This window comes from Oryctolagus cuniculus, chromosome 4, assembly GCF_051225735.1.
Source record: "Oryctolagus cuniculus isolate XC-2025 breed Fujian yellow rabbit chromosome 4, ASM5122573v1, whole genome shotgun sequence".
NCBI lineage: Eukaryota > Metazoa > Chordata > Mammalia > Lagomorpha > Leporidae > Oryctolagus > Oryctolagus cuniculus.
Genome location: NC_142870.1, coordinates 131,920,048 through 131,942,288, shown reverse-complemented (window position 1 = coordinate 131,942,288; position 22,241 = coordinate 131,920,048). Strand labels below are relative to the sequence as shown.

Here is a 22,241-nt window from a genome sequence, read left to right as displayed (position 1 = left end):
ATAGCTGAATGAAAAATTAAACACAGCAGGAGAAGGACCAAATATCCCTTACAGAGCAATTCTGTATCACTTGGTAGGTGCACGGCTCTCAAAGGGGCAGGTGCAATCTTCCTGGCCCAATCTCCGCTATTGCTGGCGTTTAGTGCGTGAACCAGCTAATGAGAGCACTGTATCACTGTCTCTCTGTCTCTGTCTCTCTATAATTAAAAACAATTAAAACCAGAGTGTGTACAAACACACACACACAGACACACACAACACAATATGCCCAATGAATACCAGGCATGGTGCTAGACACTGTTTCTTTAGTAATCCTTTTAGTGTTTATAGGAGATATAAAAATGGTAAAATATTCAAAGTAAAATGTAGTTTACCTAGAAATAGATATTAAGTTAAAACAAAAATTTTTTAAAGTTGCTTCCAGGAGTGTTCCATGGTCAAATAAGATTGGGAAATGTTGGGCTAAATAAAACTTTAAAATGTATTTTACTGGGCTGGTGCTGTGGCATAGCAAGTAAAATCGCCACATACAATGCTGGCATTACATATGGGCGCCGGTTTGCTCCACTTTTAATCCAGCTCCCTGCTAATGGTCTGGGAAAAGAAGCAGAAGATGGCACAGGTGCTTGGGTCCCTGCCACCCACATGGGAGGCCAGGATGAAGCTCCTGGCTCCTGGCTTTGGACTGGTCCAATGCTGGCCATTGAGGCCATCTGGGGAGTGAACCAGCAGATGGAAGATTCTTTCTTTCTGTAATTCTGATTTTCAAACCAAATACATCTTTAAAAAATATTTTACTGCAGGATTTCTCAGAGCCTTTAATAGGACAGCAGACACTGGGACTTCTGAAAGGGAAGACCCCAAGGTAACATTTCAAACTCACAGGACCAGTGCTATCTGAAGGCCAGGAAATGCTGGCTCCCTGCCACACAGCAGGGATCCCAGCGGCACACGGAATTAAATATGAGTTGAAATGTATTAAGCACCTACTATGTACTCAGCTCTTCAAAAATAAGCAGCTGCTTAGGATGCTGAGCCAGAAGTGAGAACAACTGCCAGGGCTGTCCAACAAAGTGCTCCTAGAATTAGGGACCATTTGCCAAGAACTTTTTTAAAAAGTGTTTATTTATTTATTTGAGAGGTAAAGTTACAGAAAGAGAGAGGGAGGGAGGAAAGAAGGGAAAGAGAGAGAGAGAGAAAGGTCTTCCATCTGCTAGTTCATTCCCCAAATGGCAACAACGGCTGGAGAGTGGCTGGAGCTGGGCCTATCCAAAGCCAGGAGCCAGGAGCTTTTTCCTGATTTCCTACAAGGATACTGGGGCCCAAACACTTGGGCCATCTTCTACTGCTTTTCCAGGCCATAAGCAGAGAGCTGGAACTGAAGTGGAGCAGCTGAGACATGAACCAGCACCCATATGGGATGCCGGCACCACAGGTGAAGGCTGAGCCTACTATGCCACAGTGGTGCACCTGCGCTCTTTATAGATAAGAGCCACAAAGGAACCAAGGTTCCCTGTGACTCTGAAAGCACTGCAATGAAATGGACCTTCCTTCCTTCTAAACCCAAGGCAAAACTTCCTCCAGTACGTTTCAGATGTGACTAACATACACAGTGGACACCAAGTGCATTCTCCCAAAACTAATTCCGAGTTATGGGTCAGAAATTGGCTAGAACACACACACAAACACACATACACACACACACCAGTCTCTTAGGAAGATGATTATCAAAAATTTCAATTTAAAAGGAAGATAATAAAGAATAAAAGTCAGAAAACAGAAAAAAATGCGCCCACTGCACTCACCAAAACAGATACAACTCGTCCTCTGGAGCAGGCATCTTAACCACTACTCTCACAGTCTCTGTGACTCTCTGATGAGCACTAGATTTTGGTTGCTCCTTCCTCTCATCTTTCCAGAGCAAAGTTCCCCACTAGGCACCGATTTTGTGTCATTTTGCTTTATACTCAGTGGTTGACAAGCCCTCACCTTCCCCCACAACACTCAGCACAGTGTTCACTCTGCTCTGTGCTGTCACAGTTCAGGCTGCCAGGGACGACAGATCCTCTTAGTTCAGTGGCGCTTAAATTTTTTAAATTTATTTTCATTTTATTTGAAAGGCAGGGAGATAGACAGAGATCTTCCATCTACTGGTTCGCTCCTTAAGTGCTTAGAATAGCCAGGTCAGTGCCAGGCCAAAGCCAGGAGCCAGGAACTCAATCTGGGTTTCCCACATGCGTGGCCAGGATCCAAGGACCTGAGCAAATCACCTCCAGCCCCCCAGATGTGTATTACTGGAAGCTAGATCGGAAGTGGAGAAGCCAGGTCTCCAAACGGGCACACTGCTATGGGACACAGGTGCGCCAATCGGTGACAAGTGTTGCCCAGAACGTCCGCCCTCCGTTTAACTGTTCTTTAGTAGCTGGGTCTTCCTCCAGGCCCAACACATGACACAGAGGCCACCCTCAGGTCCAGGGGGCCATCCAACCGCTAGCCCAGAAGTGCTTGTGCTGGGGCCGGGGCCGGGACAGGAAGGGCGGGAGTGTTAGCCACTTTGACTGTCTCCTCTATACCCCCTTGGTCTTGCTTTCACTCTGTTCTCCCTGCAGGCATTTCTCAACTGTCATGTGGAAATTTTCAACAAATTTCTAACATCTGTTGAACAGGCACAGCTATTGGAGGTTGGACACCACTAAGTTTAGCTTCTGCTCACATCCCCGGAGATTCTGGCTTGGATCCCTGGGGAACACTTGAAACCAATGACTTGGCCTAACTCACTTGTTTTAGAGATGAAGAAACAAAGACGGTTACATGACTCAGCACAAATCATGCACGCAGTCTGGGACGAGCCCAGGAGGCCTCAGAGCATCTATCACACAGAGCCCGGGTCAGCTTCAGGGACCACCACTCATGGCTCTGTCCTGCCCACCCGCAGGGATCACAACCTATCTGTGAAGCTAAATCTGGTGGCCACGAGAAACTACATTTCCCTTCCCCTGTTTGATGGGAAAATCTACTGCAGACTATTTTAATTAACATATTTACTTCAAAATGATGAAATAACACGAATCATATGTTTGCACGGCACCCTATTTGTGTGACCTGGTTTTACAGAGAACGCTATAGCCCTTGGCTCTTCAAGCCTCCAAATAATAAGACAAAATCAAATTAAACCTTAAAAAATTATATTTCACAATTCAAAAAGTTTTATATGGGAAGGAGAAGAGCTGCCATCAGGCACAAGAGGGTACCTCAAAAGCTCTGTGGCCATGACACAGCTGTGAAGACCCCCACATCCCATATCAGAGTGCCTGGGTTCGAGTCCTTGTTCTGCTCCAAACGTCAGCTTCCTGCTTAATGCACATGCTGGCAGGCAGGAGGTGAGGGTTCAAGTATTGGGTCCCTGCCACCCACCTGGAAAGCCCAGCTTAAATTCCAGGCTCCTGGTTTGGCCTGGCCCTGCCCCAGCTGTTGCAGGCATTTGGAGAGTAAACCAGCAGATGGGAGATATTTCCTTCTCTCTCTCTACCTTTTAAATAGATTAAATAAATGTTAAAATCCTAATTTTTAACAAAAAATAACAGTTGTGGAAAACGGAATTAAAAGATAAATTTATTTTTGTGCACAAAAATTTTGAAATCCATGCAAAGCTTTTTCAGAATATGCCTTTTCCATAAACTTCTTGCAGACCCCTGAACTAGAGCTCTGCCCATCACGGCCTTCAGGGAGTAATAATTTGCAGCTGGAAGATGCCCACGCCTACAGGTGTCGATTGTTTCCAACTTATGTGCAAACCCAGCACCACCAGCTTTAAAAAACATTTGAGCAGCAAGGAGTGCCTCCATGCAGCTGCGGGCCCTTCCCTCTCTGTTGCTGGGCCGTCCGTGGCTTAACTCAAGTGAACTGGCCAATGGCAGGTGTCACGCAGCCCTGTCTGATGGAAAACACATGTCCACGGAGGTAGACAAACCCAGCCTCAGCCCAGCCTTGACTCAGCCACAATACAATGAAGCAAGAAAAGGGGTTGCAGACGCGTCTCTCGCCCTCCTTGTGTCTCTCTCAGCCCTGCCAACAATGAGCCGCTTGTTTCTCTTATTTCCCAGAAACTGTATTAGCCGTCCAACAAGGTCAGCAAAAAAAAGGCAGCTTTTCACTTCAGAGTGCACTTGGTTCCAAAAATCTGTAAAGTATTAAACCGAGGAGCTGCACTATCCCAACCTCACACTGGGGCCTTTATTCCAGTTCTGGGTGAGAATAACCATAAGGAAATTTCTCCGCCGGCTCGGCTGATAAGGCCCAGAGCTCAGGATACATGGCCATTCAGCCACACTTGCGCAGATCGACTGAGTCGAGCCATCAAACCACTTCCAGGTGCCCCAGAGCGCAACAGATGGGCCTCAGGCTCCCCACCTGCCACCAGCCCCTCCAGTTTCAACCCAAGTTGCCCTGACTTCACAGGAAGTCTTGAATGTTGAGCACAGGCAATGATTTTCCTACTTGCTAACCCATCTGCTCATTCAAACAGTGATCAGACCACGAGGCAGTGCACAATCATCTGGACAACTCTGTACTCCAAGGTGTAAACATGCGAATGCCTGTACAATGAGTTTTTGTCTTCCCATTACACACATTTTTCATTACCCAAAATGTCATTATCCAAAATGGATACTTACAGGACTTAAGACACCAGTTCTTATCACTGCAAAAAAGCCAGGAAGATCTCAAGAAAGAATCACGTCTTCCTGGTATGTTTTTTTCTTCAGGATCCTATTGCTATAAAGAAACCATCTTCCAGGCCAGCGCCATGGCTCACTAGGCTAATCCTCTGCCTGCGGTGCCGGCACACCGGGTTCTAGTCCCGGTCGGGGCACCGGATTCTGTCCTGGTTGCTCCTCTTTCAGTCCAGCTCTCTGCTGTGGCCTGGGAGTGCAGTGGAGGATGGCCCAAGTGCTTGGGCCCTGCACCCCATGGGAGACCAGGAGAGGCACCTGGCTCCTGGCTTCGGATCAGCGAAGCGCGCCGGCCGCAGCAGCCATTGAGGGGTGAACCAACGGAAAAGGAAGACCTTTCTCTCTCTCTCTCTCACTGTCCACTGCCTGTCAAAAAAAAAAATATATATATATATATTCCCTCCAAGATTTACCCCAGGACACACTTGTACAGAGCTGGTAACTTTACACAATGACCTAACACGGGAAAAGAGGAAACGGGTGCTTCGCTTTGCTGCTACATGAAGTCAGCCTTCCTTGTGCTTTGAGATTTAATTCCACAGCTGGGCCACTAGCAGCACAAGCAAAATTGTTTTATTATCTTCAGACAATAGGTATAGTTTTATCTCAGCAGGAAATGGAAACTCTGATTTACGCATTTATTTTCATTACTCAGGGGACAGTTCATGCGACTCTCTCGGTCAGCTCTCCTGAATGATTTTAAAACTACACCAGGTGCAAAGCATGGGAACCAGGCAGGGCTAAATCACAGCAAACCCATGCGCGACTGTGTTCTACGAGGAGGGGAGCGAGGCTGCCAGGGTGAGCCCCTGGTTTTTTCTTTTTATAATGTGCCATTTTAGTAAATGCTTTTATTATTTAAAGAGGCTGTACAGCAGACATTAAGACTCCAAGAGACAGTCAAAGGGCTTAAGGGATCTATGAAAGAGTAGACACCATAAGCAATCAAACAAGGAGAATGATCAGTTTCACAACAAATGCAAATTTTAAGAGATCCATTTTTCAGCAACCAAATCAATAAAGATAATAATGTGATGTGGGTGTTCTGTATTGAGCTAGGACCACTCAGGTTAAAAACAAAACAAAACGGCCGGCGCCGCAGCTCAGTAGGCTAATCCTCCGCCTAGCGGCGCCGGCACACCGGGTTCTAGTCCCGGTCGGGGCGCCAGATTCTGTCCCGGTTGCCCCTCTTCCAGGCCAGCCCTCTGCTGTGGCCAGGGAGTGCAGTGGAGGATGGCCCAGGTGCTTGGGCCCTGCACCCCATGGGAGACCAGGAAAAGCACCTGGCTCCTGGCTCCTGCCATCGGATCAGCGCGGTGCGCCGGCCGCGGTGCGCCGGCCGCAGCGCGCCGACCGCGGCGGCCATTGGAGGGTGAACCAACGGCAAAGGAAGACCTTTCTCTCTGTCTCTCTCTCTCACTGTCCACTCTGCCTGTCAAAAAAAAAAAATATATATATATATAAAAAAACAAAACAAAACAAGAGGGGCCAGCGCTATGGCACAGTGGGTTAACGCCCTGGCCTGAAGTGCCGGCATCCCATATGGGCGCCGGTTCAAGATCTGGCTGCTCCAATTCCAATCCAGCTCTCTGCTGTGGCCTGGGAAAGCTGTAGAAGACGGCCCAAGTCCTTGGACCCCTGCACCCACGTGGGAGACCCGGCAGAAGCCCCTGGCTTCAGATCGGTGCAGCTCCGGCTGTTGAGGCCAACTGGCCAACTGGGGAATGAACCAGTGGATGGAAGACCTGTGTGTGTGTGTAAGTCTGACTTTCAAATAAATAAATAAATCTTAAAAATAGATAAATAAATAAATAAATCTTAAAAAAAAAAAACACAAGAATTTAACCAGAGGTAGCTTAGAGTATCTAGTAAAATTACATGACAAATTTTGAGGATTTGTGCACATATGTATTTCATTGAGGACTGTATCTCTAGGTGTTCTAGTGGCTCCCCCAACCAAGAAAGTTAATTTTCTTTTAACTGAAAAGGATATCTTTAAACTGAAAAAAACTTCCTGGGCTCAATGCCAGGAGCTGGAAACCAGAGACAATCCAGGTCTCCCACATAGGTAGCAGGAACCCAATCACTTGGGCCAGCACCCGTGCCTCCCAGGGTCTGCACCAGCAGGAAGCTGGAGTCAGGAGCCGGAGCCGGGTGTCCGACCCAGTTCCTGTGAAACGTCTTACCCGCTGTGCTAGACGACGGCTCCAGGACATTAGCAGTGGTGGTGTTTGAGCATGGATGAGTTTCGGTTCTTTCCAGCGTTCTACTGCTCAATCCCTTCCCCTTACTCATCCCCACTGTTCCAAGGTGCTACAGGAGCAGTGATGAACAAGACGGCAGCAGCCTGCCCTTCTGGAGATTGCGGTCTAGTGGCAATAACATACACACAGCAGAGCTGCAGGGATACAGGCTTTGAACAAACCAATGGGGAGTTATTTTCTGCAGAGAAGCTAAGGAAGGCCTTCCTCTGAAGAGTGCAATCTAAAAATATCTGAATGAAGTGCAGAAATCAGCGTGGGGACATTTTAGGCCAAGAGACAGCAAGTGGGAAGGTGCCTGACCCTGAGCTCCGGGCGGGCCACGTGGCTGGGGGGCAGGGACAGCCTTGTCCGCTGTGCTGAGCAGGGTGGTAGCCTTTAGTACAGAGGGCGCAAGCTCACCACAGGGCAAGCAGTTAGGCTGTCTCTTACACCACTGTAACACTTGGAATGGAGAGGCTCCGGGAGGGGCCACCGATTAAGTGGATGAAGCCTCAGGATCAGTGTCTCTCAGTCCTTCGAAGAGGTTCAGGGTTGTCTTTGGGGAGAAAGAACTAAAGTCTGGGGCAGAGGTGGAGACACAGAATCCAAAGAGCTCTGCTTTTTTATGGGGGGGGGGGGGTCTGTAATTTTATTTTTATTTTTAAAAAAAAACTTAAGGTAGACAAATTTTATCTATTTCACATATACAGATTTAGGAACATAGTGATACTTCCCACCCATGCTCCAACCCTTCTTCCTCCTCCCTCTCTCATTCCCACTCTTAATTTTTACAAAGATCTACTTTCAGCTTGCTTAATGATCGTAGTTAACCCTACACTAAGTAGAGGTGAACAAATACTAAGAAGAAGAAGAAGAAAAAAGGCACTGTTCCGCAACAGTCAAGACATGGGCCGTAAACAATCATCGAGTCTCCAAGTGTCCGTTTCACTCCTATAGATTTCCTTTTAGTACTCTATTAGCCACCACAGCTCAGGGAAAACATATGGTATCTGTTTTACAGCATTGTTTACAATGCCTTTAGACATTGACACAAGGAGATTCTGGTCCCCAGCAAAAGAAAACAAAAACCTGCAGCTCTAAATTTTATTTGGGGTAGGCCAAAGGGGGTTCTCAAAATCACAAACAAACCAAAACACAACAACGACACCAAAAAGCACACGCAGCTCTGGAGCTGGCAGATTTTATCCTCGCCCCAAGCTGGATGTGTGGCGTGCACGTGTTACGGCCTCCTATGAACGCAGCCTGGCCCTCTGCCACGCCCTCACCCAGTGCTTCGAAGGTTAGAGACAACATCCCTGCACCACTCCCGGTGCTCACTGTTGGAGGACACTGACCCCCAAATCACACTGTCAAGATGACCTGCAGAGAAAGGGGAACGTGCTCTTAGCACGTTCAAATTTCTCCTGAACACCACGCGAGCCCTCACCTCCTGAATGGCCACACCGGCACAGCTGAACACATCACTCCTTTTGCAAGGGCAGGCGGGAATCTCAGAGCCAACCCTGCAGGCACCTCCAGGAGACCACAGAGGGACCCATGGTTTGCACTTTCCTCCCTGCGTTTTTGTTTTCTCAATCACAGTCTCTTTTATCCTTTTGAACTATGTGTTTGGTAAGGGAATAAATGGGTAGCAGATCACAATTTCATTTAAAACTGCAGATCTGCGTATTTAGCTAGCCATAGCGCATGCTGGAAATAGTCATTTGCAGGACCACAGAAAAGGTTTAAGTGAATTTAGGCCACACCTTAGATCTAGTGACCGAAAAACTCTTCTTGATTCTCATTCTCTTTCCTGAACATGATCACTGGAGAAGCCATCTGAACAAGCAAACTGGGTATCACCTAGTCCTTAACCAAATGGGCCACGTTCACATAACCAGTAGCGGAACAGATCCCAACCAAAAAGCAGTCTATAAGATAACTGGTCTACCTCTTCAAAGATATCAACGCCCAGGAACACAAGGGCTGTGGAATCACTCAGGTTAAAAGATTAAGGAGAGGAGACAGCTAAACACAATGTATGATCTTCAATTAGATACCCATGAAAATCAAAAGTAGCTACAAAGTTATAAATAATGTAAGTAGTTATATATTATTGGGCCAACTGAGTATCTTAAATATGAACTCTGCATTTGATAGCAGTATTACATCAGTGTCGTGTTTTCTGATTCAACACCTGTGCTGTGATTCGGTAACAATATGTTCTTTTAGAAAACAATCTGAAGCATTTAGGAGCAAATAAGCTGGGGGTTGCCAACTTGAATGTGTTGGAAAATAAAGAAAAACAAAACATTTACACATACAGAAAGCTATTGAGTATTTCTCAACATTTGGCAAACGTGACTTTGTTTATAAACACAGTATTCATCTGGGCACAAGGCACACGGAAGTTCCTTGTACTATAGGTGAAACTCTTCAGAGGAGTTCTTTCTTTTTTTCTTTTCTTTTCTTTTCTTTTTTTTTTTTTTTTTTTGACAGGCAGAGTTAGACAGTGAGCACGAGACAGAGAGAAAGGTCTTCCTTTTCCGTTGGTTCACCCTCCAATGGCTGCTGCTGCGGCCGGCGCACCGCGCTGATCCGATGGCAGGAGCCAGGTGCTTCTCCTGGTCTCCCATGCGGGTGCAGGGCCCAAGCACCTGGGCCATCCTCCACTGCACTCCCGGGCCACAGCGGAGAGCTGGCCTGGAAGACGGGCAACCAGGACAGAATCCGGCGCCCTGACCGGGACTAGAACCTGGGGTGCGGTGCCGCAGGTGGAGGATTTCTTAAGAACAATAGCTCTCCACACCTATCTCAGACTCCCCAGAGCCTGGGAACTCTCAGGCTGGCAGAGTCGGAGGCTCCTGTGTGGGGCTCAGCACCCTGGGGCTCTAATGATCTCTGAGGAAGTCCCTCACGGGGGCCATAGCTAACTGGGGCGGGCAAGGGCCCCACCCGAGCTGGAATGAGTGCTGTGTGATTCTGATACCACACACCCACAGTTCCTCCATCCCTCACCTAAGTGCCACTGAAACAATTCATCTCTCCAGAAACACAGAGCACCTAAGAAGACAGGGCAGAGCTACCCTTCAGAAGAACACTCTGGCCAGCTGCCCCGGGACGAGGTTTCCTTGGGAGAAGCCTGTGCACCGGGGGGCCACTGGAGAGCTGAGACTTTGCCCTGCAAGGCTCTCACCTCCCGGTCACAGCTGAAGACGCTACTCCACAGGGGCCTTGATCAATCGATTGATTGATTGATTATAGGAACAACAGAGAGGCAGAAACAGCTTCCAGTCACTGGTTCACTCCCCAAATGCCTGCAACTGCCAGGGCCAGGCCGGGCCAAAGCCAGGATCCCAGATCTCAACCTGGATCTCACACATGAGTGGAAGGATTCCAAGCGCTGGAGCAATCATCCGCTGCCTCCCAGCAGGAGACAGGACAAGAAGCAGGAGAGCTGGGACTTGAACCCAGGCACTCCAGTCATGAGATGCTTGCAAGCAACATCATAACCACTGCACCACATGCACACCCTTGACCTTGATTGTAGGAAAAACAAGCGAAGGCAGACTGGGAGATGGAGAAGGAACGAGCGAATGTGAACATGTGGAACAAGAAATGTCTCCAACCCTTGAATTACAGGAAAAATAGATTGTGCACTTAAAACCAGACTAGACCCAGAGAGAAAGAGGAAGCAAGAGACACATGGAGGATCTGAAAAGAAAGGTCTCAGGGCAGTGTTCCCGGTGTGAGTGTTCCAGGCAGTAGCAACAGAAAAACCAGGGACACGGTAAGGTAAAGGGGAGGCCCCCAGAAACCCCCGCTTTGGAGCTGGCCTTAGCATCTCAGAACGTGATGATCCATCTAGGGAGAGATTACAGCTCCATTCTAATTAATCCAGGCACTCCAACAGTTGATCAGGGTGGAAATACAAGAATTTTATTTCTGAAGCTTCAAGTGTGAGTTCTGAGGCAGCTAAACGAAGTGTTCTGAGCCAAGACTAAATCAGCCACATAAACTTCTTTTTTAAACTTTCTTTCTTTCCAGCTCTGCAAATATTTAAGCCTTGGCAAAATTCAAAGCTTACAACTCACTCTTCACTGGTGTCTGAGAAATATAATACTGAAAAGGACAAAAATAATATGGCATGAAATGCATGACAAGTACCGGGAAGCAAGAAACTTGCAATGAAACTTCCATTTATGGTTTAGTCAAAAACATACGAACATGCAAGCTAAACAGCAGAGGCAGTAGAAAGGCGAGGTACCTGCTTACAAGGACACTTTCTGTGGCGATCTTAAATAATTTTCTTAAAGAAAATAAAAAAGAACACCCCCCACCCCCCCACACACACAAACAGTGGCTCTTTAGACAATTTCTTGATATGAAATTTGTATTTAAGGGATTTTTATTCTTTACTCAAGTATTTCCAAGAAACTAAAAAACACAAGGGAATGAAAGGTAACACTGAAATGTACATATAAGGATATGCACTGCAGTATCATAATAATAAAAGGTAGACTCAGGTGTAGGCATGTGGCCCTGGGGTTCAAGTGGTCCCTTGGGACACCCACATCCTATACTGGAAGGCCTGGCTTGACTCCAGGCTCCTCTGCTTCCAGTCCAGCTCCTTGCTCGTGCACACCTTGGGAGGCAGCAGGTGACGACTCAAGCACTTGGATCCCGGCCACCCATGTGGGAGACCCGGATGGAGCTCCTGGATCCTTCGCCTGGTCCAGCCCTGGCTATTGGTGGCATTTAATAATAGCACTAGCATTAATAATAGCACTAGCTATTGGTGGCTAGTGGATGGAAAATCTCTCTCTTCCTGTCTCTCTCTTTCTCTGTCTTTCAAATAAACTGAAAATAAATATTAAAATGGTAGAATCAAGCTATATCTCTTTTAAAAAAAGAATTAAACAGATTATAACAGAGTCACAAAGGAATATTGTGCAGCCATTAACATGATGTAATGGTTTATGAACCAAAGAAATAAGCCCAAGACCACTCAATACTTCAAAAAGAAAATTAAAATGATGAGGGTCTAGTTCCTACTAGAATTATAAAGTCTGGACTGCTTGACAACCAGCATTTCTGCCAGCTGAGAAGCCGCTCTGGGATGCCCTGATGGGAAACTGGGGTAGTCTTTTAGGAAACACATGGACCAAGAGCTATCAGGACTTCAAATGCACATACACTTTGATCCAAGAATTCCCTCTCTGCAAAATTCCCTTATACATTAACAGCACGTGGTACAAGGATTTATGTACAAAAAGGTACACTGTAGTGTTTCATAACAGTGAACAGTCAGAAAAAAAAACTAATTTTTTTTTTTTTTTTTTTTTACAGGCAGAGTTAGACAGTGAGAGAGAGACAGAGAGAAAGGTCTTCCTTTTCCGTTGGTTCACCCCCCAAATGGCCGCCATGGCCGGCGCGCTGCACTGATCCAAAGCCAGGAGCCAGGTGCTTCCTCCTGGTCACCTATGCGGGTGCAGGGCCCAAGGACCTGGGCCATCCTCCACTGCACTCTCGGGCCACAGCAGAAAGCTAGACTGGAAGAGGGGCAACCGGGTCAGAATCCAGTGCCCTGACCAGAACTAGAACCCGGTGTGCTGGCGCCGCAAGGCGGAGGATTAGCCTAGTGAGCTGCGGTGCTGGTCACTAAACATCTTAACATAGAGGACTGGTTAAATAAAGTTAGAGACATCAACTGGGGGGGAATATTATATGTTGCTGACAAAGAATTAATAAATCTGCAAGTGCCTTAACATATCCTCTAAGATATGTTAAGGTTTAAAAAGATGTGTATGCCCAATCATGCATCTGTATTCCTAAAAGAACATTCCAGAGGCTGATGCTGTGCTGTTCTAGGGAGTAGAGAAGGGCTGGAGTCTCGGTGGGAAGGAAACTACTTTTCCTGAATACCCTTTGGAATGGTTTGAATTTTCAGCCGTATGCTTGTTATTTTCCTAATAGAAAACAACCTAGCCAAAAACCACTATCAAAAATATTTACTGAAACAAACAAAAAAATGCTTATGATATGTTAAGCTTAAACCAGCAGGCTACAAAAACAAATGTAGATGATTTTCCAACTTTTTTTGTTTATGTTTGTATTGAAAAAAGACAAAGACAAGAGAATCTACCAGTGGGATTCTGAATGATAGGATTACAGTGGCTTTTTATTTTCTCATTTGTTGCTGAATAGCATTTTCTACAATGACCAAGTAGCAATTATAATACGGAAAAAATATAACATTCTGAAATCTCGCTGCCTCAAATATATTTAGGACCTTATTTTTTCCAGCCTTTTTAAAAAATCTAAACCAAGCAGAGCGGGGTGATCGTGCTCTTTTTAGCACCGAGAAAAGACCACCAGGGCTTTTGTTCTCCTGGCTGCTCTATTATTTTTGCTGACTTCATCGTGTGGAGTTTTTCAGAGTCAAGCACGGCAGAACAGCTGTCCCTGACCACTAGCAACTGCAAAACACCCAGGGCATAAATTTAGACTTCCAGAAAGGAAGAAGAAATCAATCAGCGAGTAGCCAATGGGGGAGGGGAGGATCACACAGGGGCAGGGGCAACTTCACCGGGAGCCCCAGAGAGGAGATCAAAGAGCGGTCAAAATGCCACTCAGCACTTGTCAGTTTGGAACCAGAGGCTGAATGATCAACCATCCCAGTATCCCGTAGCTTGTACATAGCCTCAGACTTTAACTGGATGAAATCCCCACCAGGAAGAGAATGCCTTGGGCCAAACTACTGGCCATCAGTCACCAGACAGCATTCTCTCGGGAGAGGTCTAAGAGATTAGACTCCATTAACTATGAATGAATGAATGTATACAAAAAAGGGACTGAAAGTTTGACCCAGTCTTTGACATTCTTCCTAAGGAGCTCATTCTTCACCAGGGCAGCAGACATCCTTCTGGAATTTTTAAGGGGTTTCCGTTGAAATCAGGCTTATACATTCACCCAGTAAAGTTAAGCAATACAGTTCAATAATTCCGATCTAGGGCTGGCCTTGGGGTGCAGCAGATTAAGCCACCACTTACAATACCAGCATCCCATATTGGAGCGCCAGTTCAAGTCCTGGCTCCTCTACTTCTGATTGAGCTTCCTGCTAATTCTCCTGGGAAGGCAGCAGAGGATGGCTCAAGTTTTTGGGCCCCTGCCATCCACATGGGAGACCAGAATGCAGACCTGACTCCTGGCTTCAGCCCAGACCAGCCAAATGTTTCAGCCATTTGTGGAATGAAACAGTGGATAGAAGATCTTGCTATCTCTCTATCTCTCCCTCTCTCTTCATCACTCTGCCTACAAATAAATAAATATTTTAAAAATAATAATAATAATAATGCACAAGACTGTTTTGACTCCCAGACCTGGCCAGTGCATTCAGGCCCTCAAAAACTGCACACCGCTCCAGACCACACGCTCATCGCCTGAGACAGAACTGGGGTGGGGCCCAGCGGGCCTGCTTCCAGCAGCAGCAGCCACAGATGCCATCCAGGATGTTCCTTGGCAGCAAACAGGCTCCTGGGGTCAGAGGATGAGTGCATAAGACACGCCCCATGTGACCCAACTAGTGGTAGACCTGGACCACACTTGGAGCAACAGGACGTTGGAGTCTGGTGAGTAGCGTGCTTGTCACAGGCAGACTCATGCCAGCTGCTGAAGCTGGCCCATTCCGGCTTTGTCCACCTTACACATGAGGCCTCCTGCCCATCACCCCCTCCTCCTCTCCCACCATAAAGAGCTCAAGGTACCAAGTCATTCATTTTCTCTTTGTTATTTCCCCTTTCTGGTATTATAGAAGTAATAAAACCACACTACAGAGAAAAAAGGTCTCACTCATAATCCAAAGGCCTGTCGTTATCATTAACATGTTAAATATTTAATGTAACTATTCCATGAATGCATTATGCAAAATGGTGCACTTCTAATGCACACTGCCCTTTGCTGGGAGCTAGAAGCAGGCACAGGGAAAGCAAGGTCTCTGTCCTCAAGGAACTTCGCCTGTAGGAAGAGAGAATCTGAGCAAAGTCTTTTTTGTTTTAACTCATTTATTTATTTGAAAGGCAGAATGACAGAGAGAGAGGGGGAGAGAGACAGAGAGATCTTCCATGTACTGGTTCACTCCCCAGATGCCTGCAACAGCCAGAGCTGGGCCAGACTGAAGCCAGGGGCCTGGAACTGCATCCGGTCTCCCACATGGGTGGCAGGGGCCCAAGTGCTGTGCTCCCAGGTGCATTAGCAGGAGGTTGGATCCTAAGTGGAGCAGCAAGGACTTTACCTGGCACTCTGATATGGGGTATGGGCATCGTAACGGTTAGCTTAACTAGATGTGCCACAACACCTGCCCTCAAGGTCTATTTTAGAAAACAAAATCATAATCATAGCATACACAATGTTGCCTGCTGTAAAAAATTAGAATATTGTAATAAGCAATTTTCCATGTGTCTCCACAGTCTATAACTGTTATTCCACTGGTTACAAACACATTTATTTTCATATTACAGGCATTATTTATTTACCAGCTATTACAGCTAACATGCCTCTGTATACACAACTTTCCAAAATGTTCACCTTGCATACTACCTGGGAATTTCATCCTGGAGAGTATTTTGGGGGAAAATTTACAGCATCAAACATGTTCATGGCTCCACATACCTGTTACTGATTTTTCCACCTAAACTTCACATGATAAAACCTACATATCTTCATCACCTATCCTATCCCTCAAAGTAAGTGAATGCTAATCTAGGTAAAAGATTCATTCATGACAAGATCAATGGAGCGGAGAAAGCACTGTGGTGTAGCAGGTTAAGCCAACGCCTGCCGCGCCAGCATCCTATTCAGACACTATCAGGAGTCCAGGCTGATACTGCACTTCCAATCCAGCTCCCTGCGAACAGCCTGGGAGAGCAGTGGAAGATGGCCAAAATGCTTGGGCCCCTACATGCACATGAGAGACCCAGATGAAGCTCCTGGCTCCTGGCTTTGGATCAGTCCAGCTCTGGCTGTCCCAACCATTCAGGAAGTATACCAGAGGATGGAAGATCTCAGTCTCTGTCTGTCTGTATGTCTGTCTATCTCTCTCTGTATCTGTATCTTTCAAATAAATAAATAAATCTTAAAAAAAAAATCAATGGAGCACACCCATGCAAACACAAGGTTCATTTCTTTATATTCTGTGTCCCACTTTATTTCATAGTGGAAACTGAATCAGTTAATACATTTTTCAGCCTCCATTTCACACATTTCTTAAAGCCTTAAAAGGTAGGAACTATAACAAATCTCTCAAAAACTCAAAAAAAAAAGTTTTCAATAATGTTGGTTGAGGGGCTGGTGCTGTGACATAAGGGGTTAAGCCTCTGCCTACAGCACCAGCATCCCATATGGGCACCAGTTCGAGTCCCAGCTGCTCCACTTCTGATCCAGCTCCCTGCTAATGCACCTCAGAAAGCAGTGGAAAATGGCCTAGGTGCTCGGGCCCCCGCACCCACGTAGGAGACCAGGATGAAATTCCTGGCTTCGTTTCAGCCAGCTCCAGCCATTGCGGCCATTTGGGAAGTGAACAACGAATGGACGACTTCTCTCTCACTCTCTGTAACAGCACCTTTCAAATAAATGAAATGAATCTTTAAAAAAAATAATGTTGGTTGAAGTGAATTCTGACAACAGACAGCTTCCTCAAACCCTGAGAAGGTAGCACTGATTTTCCTACAGTGGTTACAAAACGCTGCTGCTTTTAGTGAAGAGAAGCCCTCTTTTCACAGGACCCCTTTCCCCTTTTCCTGTGCCGGCCAGTCTTCCTTCCTTTCCATAAACACACGCTTCTACCAGCACCTACCACCTGCACCCTCCCCCTTAACGCCCGTGGGTTTCTCTCTCTTCCCTCGTCTCTGGGTTTGCGTGTGTACACCCCTGTGCACTTGAGGCTAATGTATGCTGCATAAAACACAAAGTTCAAAAACTAGTCAGAACATCGGAGCTGGAAAAATTGCAGTAGCCGGATGTGTCTGCCAGGAACTCACCATACAAATTTAATTAGACAGAAAACACCGGAAAAAGGAAAGAAGAGGATACCTACGTCTAAATCTGACTTTTAGTGGACTTTCAGGATCCCCTCCCACATGCTTCCAGCAACGCTGGTCTGCAGTATCCCTTCTCTATTTATTTGCTGTTGATAAAATACAATGCCTTTAACTGCCTCTGTGCACTTCCTAGGGGAAAGAAGCAGCCAACTCACTTGAGCACACACAAGATTTTCCATCTTGTCTTGAAAAGCATGCCCAGAAAATTAAAAACTCACACATGTGTTTATAATTTGAAGTACAGATCAAGACACAGACCTGGAGGATTTATGCTCTGGGCTGGCAGACGGCACATCTTCAAAGGAGGAAGTGTGTGTGTGTGTGTGTGTGTGTGAGTGATTTTTTTTTTTAAATTCCGACGGTATTGAAAATACACTCTGGCTGCACCTTCCCGAAGTTTCTGTCCTGGCTTGGGCTGGCAGTCTGGTGAACTTGTTAGACAGTCCTTACTTTTCCTGTACTGTCTGGGAAGATAACTGGCACCCCCACTAGAGGCCTCTTTCCAACCAAGAGCTCTGTGAATGTGTGGCCCATGATTGCTGAATTCTCATGAGAATGGCAGAGTCCCATGCCACTTTCTCTTTGTAAAAGTGTCCTAAAATATGGGGACATAAGTCACGGCATGCCTGTGGCATCTGCGTACTGAGAAATGGCACGGTCTGACCCTGTCACCACTCAGTGGGGGAAAGGCTCATCTCTTACAAGCCAAAGCACGAACACTCTTGACAAGCTCCCGCTGTCCACGGGCTGATGGCAAGAGCGCGGGGACGCATGCTCCCCTTCATCGTCTCACAACTTCTGTGTGAGGTTAAAGAATATTTCAGGGGACAGGGATGTTCGGCGCAGCAGTGCCCGTGCTGGAGTCCCAGGTCCTCTGTCAATCCAGCATCCTGCTAGTGTGCACCCAAGGAGGCAGCAGCGATGGCTCAAGTACCTGGGTCCCTGCCACCCACGTGGGAGACCAGGATGGAGCTCCTGGCTCCTGACTTTGGCCTGGCCCAGCACTGCCTGTTGCAAGTATTTGGAGAATGAACAAGTAGATGGGAGACCCCTCGTCCCATCACTCTGCGTTTCAAATAAATAAATAAATAAATGCTTTTAAAAAGTGAATATTCTAGAGCAGGAGTTGTGGCATAGTGGGTAAAGCTGCCACCTGGGACACCGGCATCCATATGGGTACCAGTTCGAGTCCCAGCTGCTCCACTTCTGATCCAGCTCCCTGCTAATGCACCTGGGAAAGCAGCTTGAAGATGGTCCAAATGTTTCAGGCCCTGCTACCCATGTGGTAGACCCAGATGAAGCTCCTGGCTCCTGGCTCCAGCCTGGCCCAACATTAACTGTTGCAGACATTTAAAGAATGAACCAATGGATAAAAGACCTCTCTCTCTTTTCTCTCTCTCTCTAACTCTTTCAAAATAAATAAAGATTTTGTTTAAAGTAATTATTCTACACAAGCTGTCAGCACTCACATGATTACCAAATGATAATAACTCCTCCTTACTACCTTAGATCCTGTAAGGCCTTCCTTCCCTCTCCCGTTCACGGGGTATGCCTTGGATTCAGACTTAGAGGTTTACTCAGACAGAAGCAAACTGAGTAAAGCCTTATAGTAGACCCTGTTTGGCAAACACAAAAACTAAAATTGCAGTTAAAGCCACACCATGCTGGAGATGGTTATTTGAATTAAAGTGCAAAAATCGTTTTCAGAGCCCGCTTCATTTAAGTGTATGAAAATTCCTTAGCTCTAAAGGCCCAAGAAATCTATCTCCTTTCAGAAAGAATCTGTTTCCATGAAGCCACTAACTCCACGATGAATTTAAGTGAAGGGTTTCTCCTCCCACAATTAAAACATGCTCAATTTATAAGTCACATTTCAGGAATGCATTTAAAACTCTTAGAAAAAGACAAGATACTAGGCATCTACCAGAATGAAGTTTCTTGGGGGAGGGGAAACCGAAGCATTTCCACCAGAGGGCGCTGTTCTCATTGGCAGTAATGAATGCGGTATTCCTAACTTAAAGCCCCAAATAAATTTTTTTCTTGAAATTCTTTGTGATGAACAATCTTAAAATATAACATATTATGGTTAAATACAATAAATATTTACTTCAGTTTATTATAGGCCAAAGTCCTATGTTTTTCACAAATACAATCTCATAATTTCCTCATACAACACAGAATCTTCATTCTACATATGGGGAAACTGAAGCACAACTAAGTAACTTAGCAGAATCACCGAGCTGGTAACTGGCAGGGCCAGGATTCAAATTCTGGTAGCACGAGCCCCAAGCATATCTCACCTATGTCATGTCTGAATGTGCTCAATAATACCACTGATGCTAACACAGCTCTAGAAATATTGAAAATTAGCGATAAGAGGTGCTAATCTCATTATCAGATAGTAATGTTATTTTGACAGCATTTTCACATATACACAAGTACTTCCCATTGGAGGGAAAATAGCACTTATGTTCACTTACTTGTCATCTACATCTCATGAAAAGTGCCAAAGTTCTAGATTTCACAAGGAGAGAGAGAGGAACTTGCTCTTTTATTTTTAAAGATAATGAGTACGAATCACAGGCAAAGCTGAGGGTTGAAGTGAAATATTCTGAGTAAATCATTATTACTAGCACCACCCTGGGACTCAAAATTGTATCCTGGTCTTCAGAACTAACTTGGCATTTCTGATTTTTTTAAGATTTATTTATTTATTTGAAAGAAGAAGATACAGAGAGAAAGGAGAAAGAGAGATCTCCCATCTGCTGGTTCACCCTCAAATGGCCACAAGAGCCAGAGCTGGGCCAGACTGAAGCCAGGAGCCAGGGGCTTCTTCCAGTTCTCCCAACTGGGTGGCAAGGGCCATCTTCAACTGCCTTCCCGGGCATATTAGCAGGGAGCTGGATCAGAAGTAGGGCAGCTGGGACTCAGACATATGTGATGCCGGCACTGCAGGCAGCAGCTTAACCTGCTATAGCACAACGCTGGCCCCGGTGTTCCTGGATACATGTCTATCCTTGGGACACATCTGTGACTCTGTGTAGGCTGACACCATATTCTGAAATGGGCAAATATTCAAGTATTGTTGGAAAAACCCAAGAATATATGTCTTGAGAAATGTACTGACCTCATTTATTAGAAATATGGAAAGCAAGGTATTTTATTTAGCTACAGTACGTATGTTTCACAAAGTTCCAATCACAGCTTCTTTAGATTACTCCACTAACATGACTGGACTGTGTATGTGTGTGTGTGCACACACAAGCACAGGCAGATCACATGTGCCTTCAGTATCAAGCTTCAACCATTCTAGTTCCTTTCTAATTTAATTAGTACACTTCCTACTTGTTGCACAATTTTTACAAGGAGCACACAGAAGAGCATAACGAAGCATATTCCCCACAGTGTTATACATACCAGCAACACACTAGTAACAGCCTAATTATCCATTGGACAGGAACTAGTTAAATAAACTAATTATAACATGTCAATATGCTGGACCACTGGGCAACTTTTAAAAAGAATGAAGCAGCTCCATATGCGTGGCTACAGAGGTGGAAAAAGCAAAGTGCAGAACACTGGGTATAAAATGCTAGGTGCACACGCACACACACAGACACACACACACACACACACAGCAGGAAACACTGCCTGGCTCCAGGAAGTAAACTGGGAGATTAAGGAAATGGGGATTGAATGAAGACTTACTTTCTGACAGCCCCTTTGAAGTGCCTGAATTTTTTTAAAAAACATATCCATAAAAGATTTTTTTCCAAAGAGAGTCAAGTGAAGGTGAAAACATTAATAACTAGTTTTCTGAACATTACATGGTCAAAGTCACCGTGCAACAGGTGCAATGCCACCTAGCCTGGATCTTCTTCGCCACCCTGACACCTGCTTCCTGCCTGAGCTCTCACATAGTTGAGACCAACAGGGCGTGGGTGTCTGGGAGGTGCTGGTTTCCAACCACTGGGAGAAGCACAGGTGCTTCTCCCAGACCTTTCAGATAAGGAACACCACGAGGTCTACCCCAGGGCAGCTGCTTTCGAGATACGATGTAGTCTCCAAGCTATGAAACAGCAGGTTCAGGCTTCCTGGAAGAACGGGTGCTTGCAGCTAACCGGGGTCTACCCAAGTTCACGCTCACTTTGGCTAGGCCCCAGTGAGAAGGAGGACTGTCCAGTAACGCTGCTTCCATTTTTATCCTATCCATTCCTGAAAATCCACCAGGAGATTCTTTTCACACCCTAAAATTAGCTCCTGGGTACAGCAGTCTGCAGATATCTAATCTTAAGTGGAAATGGTATCGCAAACAGCATCTTCTTTTATATAACTTTAAATTGGCCCATTTTTCTTCTTTGATTTTAGCCCCTGGGGGCAAGGGAGGGAGTGAATGCCACAAAGGCAGGCAGCTGAGCTGCCCCTGCTGCTCATGGCCAGTGGGCAGGGGTTTAGCTCTCTGGGTTTCCAGGCAGCAGGCAGAAAATGCGACCCCCTCAAGTCTGCAGGCCACACCTGCAGGCGGTGATGCAGTGGAGGATGAGTGACACTGTCCCCAGGGTCCACAGAGGAGCTGCGTGTTGACTATGCAGTGGTTAACTGAATTGTGAAGTCGTACTGACTTGCATGACTGGGAAAGTCTCCTCTCATCTACAACATGGGGATCCTGTCGCTCCGGGGGCTGTGCTGAGGAGTTAATGCAACTGGGCCTGTGTGTGACAGTGACCAAATTCACAGACGGGGGCAGCTGCCCTATGTGCCTGTGTGTGCGGATGAAGACAGGAGGCCTAAGGGATTTTTCTTTCTTTTAATTTTTATTTATTTAAAAGGCAGAGAAAGAAAAGAGTTCTTCCATCCCTTGGTTGACTCCCCAAATGCACGCAACACCCGGGGCTGGGCCAGGCTGAGGCTGGGAGCCAGGAACTCCATGCGTGTCTCCATGTGGGTGGTGGGGATCCAAGCAGTTGGGCCATCACCTGTGCACTAGCAGGAAGCTGGAATGAGGAATCGAACCTGGGACTTGAACCGAGGTTCTCCAATATGGGTTGTGGGTGTTCCAAGTGGCATTTTAACCACTGCTCCAAATGCATGCCATACGTGATGCTTTCAAAGAGCTCCCAAGAAGGGAACTGGAGCAGAGGTGAGAGTGCCATGTCAACCTAAGGTGGGGG

The 22,241-nt window shown here is 46.2% G+C and overlaps 1 protein-coding gene across 4 annotated transcripts in view; it reads right to left on the bottom strand.

Moving 5' to 3' along the window:
• WWTR1 (WW domain containing transcription regulator 1) overlaps positions 1-22,241 on the bottom strand; it is a 147,163-nt gene that overhangs the window by 33,730 nt on the left and 91,192 nt on the right. The window lies entirely within an intron of this gene.